Below are 12,850 nucleotides of genomic sequence, written 5' to 3' on the forward strand. Positions count from 1 at the left end.
AGACACACAAAATTTCAGTTAATAGAATTGTTAGACACAGATCATAAAACAAGTAAGTTTACAATGTTCTGGTCAGCGTAGAGTAACAGAGACCAATTTACTCTCATGCCCGAACAAACAAAAACTACACATAAATGAAACAATGATTATCAAGACACTGGACATCAGGTTACAAGGGACAGTGACCCATAAAGATAGTTAACAGAAAATGTATTCCCCACAACTGTCCCAGCTTAAAGCCTTGAAAGTTTCCAGGTCTCATCAGCAGAGCCTGGTGGACCTCTGAACTGAGGAGTTAAGAAGGGGTGTTGGGAAGAATGAAGTGGCTAAAGTTTGCTAGACATATTACCAGGGAGGAGGCTGTATAGAGAGAAAACTTAGGCGATCTACAGGGATATATATGTGTGATGTGTGAAACTACCCAACACCGGGGAAAGAGCTATCCAAAAGGCCTAGAGGGAACAGTACCTAAAACTCATACAGGACTGAGAATAGAACTTATTCCTACCTATCAGACTTGAAAGTATCACAATTCATGGCATTGGGTAAAGTACCCATAAAGCTCTTGCCTCAGTAGTGGGGAATAATTAATTGCTCCTCCATTAAACATAGTTCCAGTGCTATCTAACAAATCCAAAGAATTTGACTCTTTCCAAGTAGCTGAACTGCATCCTAGTTAAAAGGTCAAAAATATTTCCACAAATACAAAAATATCTAGTATCCAACAAAGTAAAATGTCACAATGTCACAATATCACAATGTGTGGTATCCAACAAAACATTACAGGCATGCAAAGAATCAGAGAAATACACCACATAATGAGGGAGAAACCAATGTAATTGATCTGAATCTGACAGAGTTGTTAATATTGGCAGAAAAGGGAATTAAAACAACTATTATAACTGTATGTCTGTGTGCAAAAGATCAAAAAGGAGACATAAAAGATACAAAAGGAGCCCAAATCAAAATTCTTTAGAGGAAAACTACAATATTTATTTATTTATTTATTTATTTATTTATTTATTTATTTTTTAATGTTTATTTATTTTTGAGACAGAGAGAGAGAAACAGAGCATACGTGGAGGAGGCGCAGAGAGAGAGGGAAACACAGAATCCGAAGCAGGCTCCAGACTCTTAGCTGTCAGCACAGAACCTGACGCAGGGCTCGAACCCACAAACTGCGAGATCATGACCTGAGCCAAAGTCAGATGCTTAACTGACTGAGCCACCCAGGCACCCCCCTACAATATTTAAAATGAAGACTATACTGGATGAGATTAACATCACCTTAGCCATGGCAAGAGGTTAGTGAACTTGAAAACATAGAGATCAAAACTATCTGTCAACCTGTCTATCTATCTATCTATCTATCTATCTATCTATCTATCTATCATCTATCTATCTGTCATCAAACACTGAGCTCATACTACTACCAATATAACAAAACATGGTTCTATTTAGGGTTCCCCTTTTCATATTTGTAACCACCTTCTCTGACAATGAGAAACTTGGCTTCTATTATCCAACTATATTTACTTTTTTGTTTCATACTAGAAATCACTAAAAGTAGTTCAGAATTGATAATGTGTGACTATAAAAAATAAACGAATTGGGAAACCTGCACAAAATTCCTTTTTGAAGTAACTAAAGATAGAATGATAGACACACTGATATAGAAAAAGATAAAGATGCACGTCTCTCTCTATATAGATTCATATATACATATATATACATTTACATATGCATGTATTGAAGTACATACATGTATATACATACACATATTTCCTATCTCTGTTTATGGAGAAAACCTAGAAATGTGACACCACACTGGCAATAAGCATACTTAGTGTTGAGATCTTATTTCAGAAATACCATTCTCAAAGAAAGAAAGAAAGAAAGAAAGACCATGCTCTACCACAAGGAAACAAAGTTCGCTGGAGAACTGGCTCATCCCAGGGCTGGGGCTGGGAAAGTACGTGACAACCTTTGCCTACCATGCTGTTGAGAAAAGAAGAAAGTGGTCAAAGAATGGCAGGTACATGTCAAAAGGACAGAAGAGCCAACTTAAAGTGTGTACCAATGGCCAAATCAGGGACAATCTGAGCATCAATGACTAAAATAGGTTATATCCACTGAAAAACTAAGAATTATTTCTCCTGAAATAAATTCATAAGTAAATAATGCAGAAGAAGGAAGAACTCTTTCTCATAATGGAATATGAACTAATTAGTGCAGAAGAAATGATGGAATTACAAAATCACCATTTGTCAGCTATCATAATAATAACTGATTCAGGCAAGAATCAACAATGGATACTAACACTAGGGGTAAACGTTTGATGTATAAGCAATTAATTCCATAGTCTCAAGGTACCTCCCAGAAGATATTCATTATTTACAAAGGAGAAACCTGGCAGACACCACTTTAACGAAATGATCAAAATGATCACAAAGTTAACAGCGTCAGTAATGGGACAAATTGACATTTCTTTGCATCTTGATATCATGCACTGAGACGGGCACATCACTTCTGTGATATTTCTGCCAAAAATGCATAATGAGAATCTAATCATGAGAAAACATCAGACAAACGCAAACTGAGGTACATTCTACAAAATGACTTCCATGTAATCCTCAAAATCTTCAAGGTTATGACAAAGAAAAATGAATGAATTGCTCCAGATTAAAGAGACTAAGTAACGAGACATGAGAATTGAATGCAACTCATGATCCACAAGTTTCTTCTCCTATAAAGGACATTATTGAGATAATTGGTAACATTTGAATAAGGTCTGTTGATAAGTTAACAGTGCTGTGTTTATATTAATTTCTTGGTTTTTGTAATTGTAACTGTGGTTTTAAAAGGAAATGACCTTGCTGTTAAGGAATATAAACTGAAGTACTGTGTCTGCAACTTATTGTAATGATTTAGAAAAAAAATCACAGACACATATACATACATAAACACACAAACACAGAGAAAGAGAGAGAGAGAATGATAAAGCCATTGTAATAACCATTTGGTAATCTTGGTGATAAGTACTATACTTTCAACTTCTCTGTAGGTCTGAAATCAGGTCTAGAAGGTTTTTAAAAATCCATGATGCTTAATACATGAGAATGTTTTGTTAAAACTATTAGGTAGAAATTGTATAAGAAACAAGATATTTACACAGTCCCAAAGTGGAAAACAGTAACGTCACAGTGGAAAAACCTAACATACATCACCATGAGCAAGTACTCAATGTTAACATCATTAATGTCAATACCATGTGTCTCCTGATATTATGTAATGAGAAGGAAACAAAGTTCATAGGATAACCTGAATATAATCCTGAGGCAACATGACATGAATCCAAATCGAGAGAACTTTCTGAAATATAACTGAACTGTATTCTTCAAAAATTAGAGTCATAAAAGACAGACTGGGGAACTGTTTCAGATTAAAGAAAGATAAAGAGACACAACAAATAAATAAATGCAAGACATATTCCTGCAAAATAAATTGGAAAGTCTAAGTGAAGGGTATAGGATAATTTTTTGTATGCTTTTTTTTTTAAAGTTTATTTATTTATTTTGAGAAAGAGCGTATGTGAGCAGGGGAGGAGGAGAGAGGGAGGGTGGGAGAGAATCCCAAGCAGGCTCCACACTGTCAGAGCAGAGCCCGACATGGGGCTTGATGCCATAAACCGTTAAATCATGACCTGAGCCAAAATCAATACTAGAACACTCAACTGAGTGAACCACCCAGGCCCCTTGTGTACGTTTCTTGCGAAACTTCTGGGTGAAATAACTTTAAAATAAAAAGTTTACAAAATGAATCTGAAAAGCGTTGATTCTTTTTCTATGCCTTGAAGTTGTATAAGTAGTACTGAAATAACATTATTTTTGAAGTTTTTGTAGAATTTTCCCACGAAGCCTTCTTAATCTGATGCCATTTATTGGAGGGAGGGAGATCCTTATCTAAATTCGTATAACTTTCTTTTGCAATTAGCCTAATAGACTTTCCTTCTCTATTGGAGTCAATTTGGCAAGTTGAATTACAGTAAAAACTATCTGAATTTTCCAACTTATTTACACAGAGTTGTGCAAAATAGTTTGTTTTCTGGCTGAAAACAACAGATATTTATTTCTCATGATTTTGTGCATTGGTTCGGTGATTCTTCTCATTTGGGCTCCCTCACATGATTTGTGAAGGTCAGTTGGCAATGCAGTTGAATCTCGGAAGGCTTCACTCACATATATGGTGATTGGCAGGCTGTTGACTGAAGCATCTCAACTCTCCACATGGGCTCTTCAGTCAGTTATCTCAGGCTCATTCGGGTGAAGATGATCTCAGAGTTCCAAACTCAGCAAGGGAGAGAAAGCACCAATTTATAAGCATTTTGAATGGATCACATTTGGTAAAGCACCACTAACCATAACAAGTCATATGGTCAAGCCTCAATTCAAAGAGTGGAGTGATAGGACCCACCTCTTGATGGGGAGAGTGGCAAAATCACATTGCTAAAAGACATACATTTATGAACGGGGATAGCTTGTGGTTATTTTGCAATCTATCACACCTTGTCTGGTTGAGTGTTCACAGCCTTCTCTAAAGTGGATATAGGGGCGCCTGGGTGGCGCAGTCGGTTAAGCGTCCGACTTCAGCCAGGTCACGATCTCGCGGTCCGGGAGTTCGAGCCCCGCGTCAGGCTCTGGGCTGATGGCTCAGAGCCTGGAGCCTGTTTCCGATTCTGTGTCTCCCTCTCTCTCTGCCCCTCCCCTGTTCATGCTGTGTCTCTCTCTGTCCCAAAAATAAATAAACGTTGAAAAAAAAAATTTTTAAAAAAAATAAATAAATAAAAGGCCATGGCCATATAGAAAATATTAAAAAAAAAAAAAAAATAAAGTGGATATAATCTGGTGGGCATTTACACGGGAAATAAATACCTTATACTGTGTCCACTCCAAGAGGCCCATCTGTATATATCTTCTCCACACTTCCTAGGTGCCAGTCTTCTGATATTAATCTTTCTAAGACCCTGAGACGTTGTTCAAGCTATTAACTACCATCCACGAATAGATTAATATTCTAGGCCTTTTCTCCTTGAAGTGGACACTTGGGAGTTCTGACCAGTAGCACTATTTCACTACTGTCCTTCTGGGCTAACTCTGAGTAAGGCTGCAATACACCATCTATCCACTTCTGGCTGGTTCCAGCAAACGATGCAGATCTATATACATAGACCAGTTCTGTTCTTTACTTTCCCTGTTAACCAGTCATAGGAAATTCTACGAGGGCTGAAGGAAAGCAGTGAAGCATGTACAATGGAAGTCTAAACCATCTGTTGTGCAGTTTACTAATGCCTTCCATACTTACTCAGCTCTGTTCTTATATACCATTTTCATTTTACAATGGAATACTGCTATATATATCCAATTTTATGCTCTGATGGGTTAACAACACATATTTCATGATGGGAAACTCAGGATAAAGAATTACTTGGTATTCCACAATCCAATGTTCAGTCTCTGCTAGGGTATAGTAGGGAACGAGGATTTGCTTTGCTTTTCTAATAGAGGGCTGCTGACAAAAAAAAGGGAATGCCTTACTCAAAAACTCTAGGGGTCTTGTGCAGTGATTCTCCAATTGGGGCTTGCCAGAGACTACACGGAGAATTTCTGTCTGCCACAGACACTTTGACAACTCTAATATGTACTCCTGGGTCTGCTGAATCATAATACCCAATCAGTAGGGCAGTTTCTATCACAGCCTCGCTCTGCTGCAGAGCCTTTACTCCCTTTGGCCCTACTCAAAAATGGCATTATGATAGATTTTCTGGTAAATGGCTTGGAGCAGCACACCTGAATGTGGTATCTGTTCTCTACAAAAATCCAAAGATGCCTATAAAATATCATGCTCTTTTCTTGGTTGTGTGTTGCAAAAGCGCAGCTACTTATTTCAGGCCACTGGATCCTTAATAACTTCACTAATAAGGCAGCTCCGGAGTTTGATGGGAACTATCTCCCATTCTCTGGCACGCATGTGTCTTACTAAGGTATCTAGAGTAACTTCTACTTTCTCTTCATCAACTCTGGTTAGCATGAGTCAGCTCTGTAAGAGTCCTGTGCAATTTTCTGTGTGATATAAAAATAACGACAGCCCATCTAGACTATCTCATGACAGAGAGCAGGAGACATGACATAGTAGGAAAGTGAAGCAGTTTCTCCTGTTGTCTCCACAGTAGACTTCATATTATCAGTTGGTGAGAGTAAGAGGAGGGACAATGCATTTGATAGGTTAATATTTGCGCACTGATGAAGGAGGCATTAATTCTCCAGGCCCAGGTAAAGATAAGTGAAGAAGGCTCATGTTAGAAGACACATTGCTGCTGAGTTTCCAGGGCTGGATAGGAGTTCCATTAGTTGAGAACCATGTGCATTTTGCAGACAGTACATCAACCCTGTGCACAGATTTGGGAATAAATGGATTATTTCCGGGAACAGTAGTATGTATCACTGGATCAGCAGGAGTTAGATCATGGACATTGGCCAGGTCCAGCACTTGGTAGGATTCAAGAAGGCCTAGAGAGTCAGTTTCTCCATCAAGGTCCCCACACATTAATTTACATATGCCTCTTTTGTGCACCACTTACACTTTGTAATATATTGCACAATGTAGCACTCCTTCCATGTCTTAGAAAGCAGGAGAAACCAGCACGAGGACAAACCCGTGCTGCTGTGTGAACTTCCCCAGACACTCACATAGATATAGGGCCTCCAGAGGGCCATAGAACATTTTGCAACAAAAACAAGTCCACCTCTAGTCCCCTGGACTTCTCACCCTACTGACTTCAGGGCCTCTCTTTTCCCCCAAGTCCCCACCAGCCCCTTTTACTTCCTGCCCAGGCCTGGTATCACCCAAGTTCCAGGCCTGGACTTGCTGAGGAGATCCAAACCCTTCTTCCCAGGTACCTCTCTAACCCAGTGGCAACTTGGCCTCCTGAAAGATGAGATGCATTTGAGCGGCTTGGCTCCTCAGCATAGCTGAGAGTCCAACTGCTAAGGACTCTCTGTTCATTTGGAATTGGCCTGAATAGTCTCATGTAGCTAGAACCTAGTCATTGTCACTAAAGTCAAGATATCAGAGAAAATGCTGACTGGAAATTCTTGTCTTTTTCTTTTTAAAAAATATAGAACCTCTGGGGTGTCTGGGTGGCTCAGTTGGTTAAGCGTCTGACTCTTGGTTTCAGCTCAGGTCATGATCTCATGGGTTCGTGAGATCAAGCCCCTCGTCAGGCTCTGCACTGACAGCATGGATCCTGCGTGGGGATCTCTCTCTCTCTCTCTCTCTCTCTCTCTCTCTCTCTGCCCCTCCCCCACTCATGCTTGCTCATTCTCTCTCAAAATAAATAAATTTTAAAAAATTTAAAATACAGAATCTCTAATAAATAGCACCCTTTCCCCGCCAAGCTGAGAGGCAAATGGAACCAATGCAGACGAGTTGTCTTGTTTTCTGCACAGTTAAGAAATAGGGAATTCAATGTGTACTTACAACGATAGCAAAGTTAAAATAGCTCATACTATGTTGCCAAATGAAGGATAACAGAGATATAAACACTGTCTTTAAAAAGATTCTTTTAGAAGAAAAGTATGAATTGAATCATTTACTGAAGTACTGTTTGAACAGATGGTGTGATTAACAGCTAACATGTAAGCCATCTTGGGAGCTTATGGAAAAGTAAACAAGTGGAGCTAAAAAGAAATCACTTTATTCCCCAAAAGGTTCTTTCATTCATTTTACTAGGAAAATTGGAAAGTCTGTGTTTAGAAGCTCTGTTTCCTCGGGGGTTGTCAGGAGTGAGCAGGGAGGAGAGTCTCTTCAGAGTAAGAGCACACTGATGCAGGATTGAGCTCCAAATTTGTCTCCCGAAGGATGAGACGGGTCTGAGCAGCCGAGACCCTCTACACAGCTGACCCTTCCCAACCACGAAAGACACTCTTCATCTCTGCATGTCCTGAAAGGCCTCATGTGCCCGGGTAGAGGAGAAGGGAGTCAGGAGCTGGGAATCAGCTATGTAACAGGCACTCCGCTAGGAACACTCCAAGCACTGTTTCCTCTAAGGCTAGCTCACCATGGCCCCGGGAGTCACACGTTATAAGGCTGATTTTCCCAGTGGGGAAACTGAGGTGGGGAAAGGGGAAGATATCTCCCAGAGCCCACGTGGTCATGTCCTTTGTGGAGCTGCCCTTGAAACGCTGGCTGTTGACCTTCAGGCCTTAGGAGAGGCGGCTGATTGCAGAGGGAAGAGCACTGACCATGTCTGGAGGCACGGGTGTGAAAGGGTCCTCTGCTAGCTAGTGCCTCAGGGACAGCAGCTGTTGCCTTCTGTGCCCCACTTTCTCCATGTTTAAAATGTGCGAGTGGCACCACATGGGCCCCCAAGGTCCTCGTTCGGGTCTGAAAATGGTATCAGCATATCAATCCAGCTGGCTTCCCCAGCCCCATCGTTCCTGGTCATCGTCAACCGAAATACAGAAAGAGTCCTTACACAGGGGGGCAGCTCTAGCTATGGTGCCACCCACGTAGGCAAATCTCCAAGGAATCGGCTGACCCTTGGCAGAGCTCTCTCTCCACTGCCTTACCTTAGCGTTACCGTATCCACTTAGTGCTGCCCTAGTGTTTTCATCTGACTAATATTTACTGAGTGTGCAGTAATGCTCCAAACACTGCGCTAGGCACTGTGGAAACAACTGGGAGCAAGGACACAGTGTCTTTCTTCCTAAAATTAGGCCCCGTGGGGGAGATACAGAAGCAAACAGATAGGTAAAACACCGAAGGATAAGTGTGGGCATAAGAAAAGGGAACCAGAGTTCTACCTGAGGAGTCAGACTATGTTACCTTGAGGTAATGATGTGGACATCAGATTAAACTTTTTGTCAACCATCCAGATATTTAGAATCACCCAGGTGACTGCTGCAGATTTGCTTGGCCTATTATCCCGGCACTTGGTAGCACTGAGATGAAAATGTTGGATTCCCATGCTATTTAGAGCCAAGGTTTCCAGGAAGGTAATGAAATCTTTTATGTTTCCAAAGATCTAGAGACTTAATTAAGGAGGAAAGCAACATTATTGTTAGTAGTCCAGAAATAAACTCCTTCTCTTTGGCATTTTCATGTAAATACTTCTGAACTCTTTCATGTGAAGGGCCTTCTAATCACCTCTCTGGGGCCTAATCCTGGAGGCTTTGAAATGGTTTCCCTTTGCAATTTTGAAACCTTTGACACTGTGTCCCCTGGTGAGTGTGATTCTACCTTCCTTCCTGGTCTTTTTAATACCTGGACTTTGGGAGTGGTCCTCTCCCCATTTTAGAAAAGGTGCTACTGCTTTTGAGTTACATTTGGAATCAACTTCAGGGCTCTGCTAAATGGAAGGAAAGCCTACCATGTGTTCTGTGTTCGTATGTGACAATGCCCAGCCCAGGGATTCCTTCCAGGGCTGGAATGATCCATGGAACATTACTTCAGGTCAACAGAAGAAAGAAATTCCTGTAATACCTCAAGTACCTGTCTGCCAGGACACTTACTACTCTGCACCTCACCTTATAGCCAGTTGTGTCCAAATATTATCCCTCATCTCATCACTCGACTGTGAGTTCCTACAGGCAATAATAGTACTTTGATTGTCCTTAGATGGTAGGTGGTTAGGGCCAATGCCTTGTATGTAGGAGGTGTTGTTCAATATTTGGCCAAACTCCAAACTTCCAATGTTGCTTTATTGGTTTCTCAGTACTGTTTTATTGTCACATAAAGCCTGCCATAATTCATTCCCAAAGTCAGCCATCTTGCTATCCCACATAGCAATATTGTTTCATCATTTTACCAGGTGCTAAAATTAGACTCTAAACTTCTTAAGTCAGAGGAGTTTTCTAGTTTCTTTTCAACATTATATTTGTTCATCTCCAGTAATTTTCATAAGAGCTTACTTCTAGCCTTATGTATCATATACTGCTCCTGGAGCAGATGTTAAAATCTGTTCTTCAATTCACCATGCTGGACTGATCTTTAGGTTAAAATACAATTAAAGTCCAACAAGCGTAAATAAAAGATTGTAATAATTCCTTTTAAGTTCATGAATAACTTCTAAATGGAATGTTCCATTTAGCATTCATAAAAAGTTTTACATTGACATGTTTATTGGTTAAAAGAAATCAAATATTATTCACTATGATTTTGATAGTCTTTATATTGACCATAAGAAACTGATTGATTGTCTAGTTCCATGGGAAAATGCTTGAGTGAGAAATCAGGGCACGACATTTTGTAGTGTGACGTCATGAGTGTGAAAATACCACAGGAACAAAAAAGAGTACAAATGTTGTTAATGGTTACAACTTAACAGTCGAATTCTCTGTGCTTTTTGTTCAATTACCTGTGGTTTTTGGTGGCTTCCATGTTTTCTCTATTGATTAAAGAAAATGTTGATTAGAAACAATTATTATCTAGTGAGATCCACCTGCTTTATAGAAGAGAAAACTAAAGTCCAGCATATTTTGGCAAATCCAGGACAAGAAATCTGGCCTCAGGAGTTTTAGACTAGGTTGTTCTTTGAGTTCAGAATTGAGGAAGATGTGGATTTATTTACATTTTCTTATCTTTATTGAGATAGAACTGACCTACAACATGATCTAAATTTAAGGTGTATAATTTGATGATTTTATACACTTATATATTGTAAGCTGATTACCACTATACCATTAGCTAACATCTCCCACACATCTTTCTAATTACTATATCTTTTTTGCAGTGGGAACATTTAAGATCTTTCTTTATTAGCAAATTTCAAATATACACATAGTGTTATTAACTATAATCACCACACTGTACATTAGGTCCCCAAACACATTCATCTAATAAGTGGAAGTTTGTACCCTTTGACCAACATCTCCCTATTTCCCCCACCTACCAGCTCCTGGTAACCACTTTTCTACTCTGTTTCTATGAGTTTAGTTTTTTTTTTTTTTTTTTAGGTTCCACATATAAGTGAGATCACACAGTATTTTTCTTTTTATATAGAATTTCATGTTTTAATAAATCTAAACTTTGGGTGAAATAAGAATTCTGGGCATTTTTTAAAATGCAGCAGTCATTCAGGGCACCTGTGTGACAGAGTCGGTTAAGCATCTGACTCTTGGTTTCGGCTCAGGTCATAATCTCACGGCTTTGTAGGTTTGAGCTCCACATCAGGCTCTATGCTGGCAGCTCAGAGCCTGTTTGGGATTCTCTCTCTCCTCTCTCTATGCCCCTCCCCCACTCGTGCTGTCTCTGTCTCTCTTAAAATAAATAAATTTTTAAAAAATTTTGTTAGAAAATGCAGCAGTCATTCTAAAGTGGGACACGAACAATGAATATGCCTACTCAGTTTCCTCCTTTTAGACAAAGCAGTCATTTGGACTGATGATCTTGCAGGGTTCCCCCTTGCCCAACTCCCGAGTTTCTCCTCTCAGTCATCACTCTTACCAAATGCCTGTTGCCGGCAGTGCCTTTGGTCACCCAGGGAGGCTCATCACTTCTGCTGCAAGAGGAGATTAGACTGTTTTAGCAAATGGTTGTCAATGTGTGTGGGTATGAGTTGGGTTCACTGAAAGGAACCTGAATTTTTACATGATGGGCGCTAATTCCTGCTAACTGCCATCACCTCATAATTAAATTGGCAGAAATTTCACTCTAGGGGCAGGGCATATGAAAACCAGCAGGCTTAAAAGCAACCTTCTAGAGGACTCTGAAATTGGGGAGTGTCAGATCAACAGGTTGTTTCTAGGCCTCAGTTCTTGGAGGGATTCAGAGGACACGGAGTACCACAAAGAAGTGCTGTTAAAAGTGGGACACAAGACCCATGGATACCTAAGGAACCACTGTTTACAGTAACTTGTAGGGGGTGGATAGTCCCCAATTAGCATAATTTAAAAAAGCAAATGCAAGGTGGTGTGCAGGCTAGAAAATATGATTTCAAGAATAATCACCATCCCATCTAGATCAGCAATTGGCAAATTACAGCATATGGGTCACAAGCAACCCAGAAGCTTTTTATCTTAATGAAGTCTCAATAGTTCATTTTTTTTTCAATTTTAGAGAGAGAGCATGCACGAGTAAGGGAGAGGGGCAGAGGGAGAAAGAGAGAGAGAGAGAGAAAGAGAGAGAGAGAGAGAGAGAGAGTGAGTGAATCTTAAGCAGGCTCCACACTCAGCATGGAGCCAAATGCAGGGCTGGATCCCACAACCCTGGGATCATGACCTCAGCCAAAATCAACAGTCAGATGCTCAACTGACAAAGCCACCCAGGTGCTCTCAACAGTTCATTTTTGCTTTTGTTTCCCTTTCCTCCAGGGACATGTCTAGTAAGAATTTGCTATGGCCAAGCTCAAAGAGGTTGCTGCCTGTGTTCTCCTCTAGGATTTTGGTGGTTTCCTGTCTCACATTTAGGTCTTTCATGTATTCTGAATTTATTTTTGTGTGTGGTGTAAGAAAGTGGTCCAGTTTCCTTCTTCCGCATGTTGCTGTCCAGTTTTCCCAACACCATTTGAAGGGGCTGTCTTTTTTCCATTAGATATTCTTTCCTGCTTTGTTGAAGACTAGTTGACTATATAGTTGTGAGTCCATTTCTGGGTTTTCTATTCTATTCCATTGATCTACGTGTCTGTTTTTGTGCCAGCACCACACCATCTTGATGACTATAACTTTGTAATATAGCTTGAAGTCTGGAATGTGATGCCTTCAGCTTTGCTTTGCTTTTAAAGAATGCTTTGGCTATTTGGGGTCTTTTCTGGTTCCATAAAAATTTTAGAATTGTTTGTTCCAGCTCTGTGAAA

General features: G+C 40.1%; 1 long non-coding RNA gene across 1 annotated transcript; it reads right to left on the reverse strand.

The window, feature by feature from the left end:
- Positions 1 to 7,490: 7,490 nt before the first annotated feature.
- On the reverse strand, positions 7,491 to 11,900 carry LOC123594104. Its single transcript, XR_006710670.1, has 2 exons — positions 11,503 to 11,900; positions 7,491 to 9,089 (listed from the first exon to the last, which is right to left on the reverse strand). It is a non-coding gene; the product is annotated as an uncharacterized LOC123594104 (long non-coding RNA).
- Positions 11,901 to 12,850: the final 950 nt, after the last annotated feature.

The sequence above is a fragment of the Leopardus geoffroyi genome, chromosome X (genome assembly GCF_018350155.1).
Source record: "Leopardus geoffroyi isolate Oge1 chromosome X, O.geoffroyi_Oge1_pat1.0, whole genome shotgun sequence".
NCBI lineage: Eukaryota > Metazoa > Chordata > Mammalia > Carnivora > Felidae > Leopardus > Leopardus geoffroyi.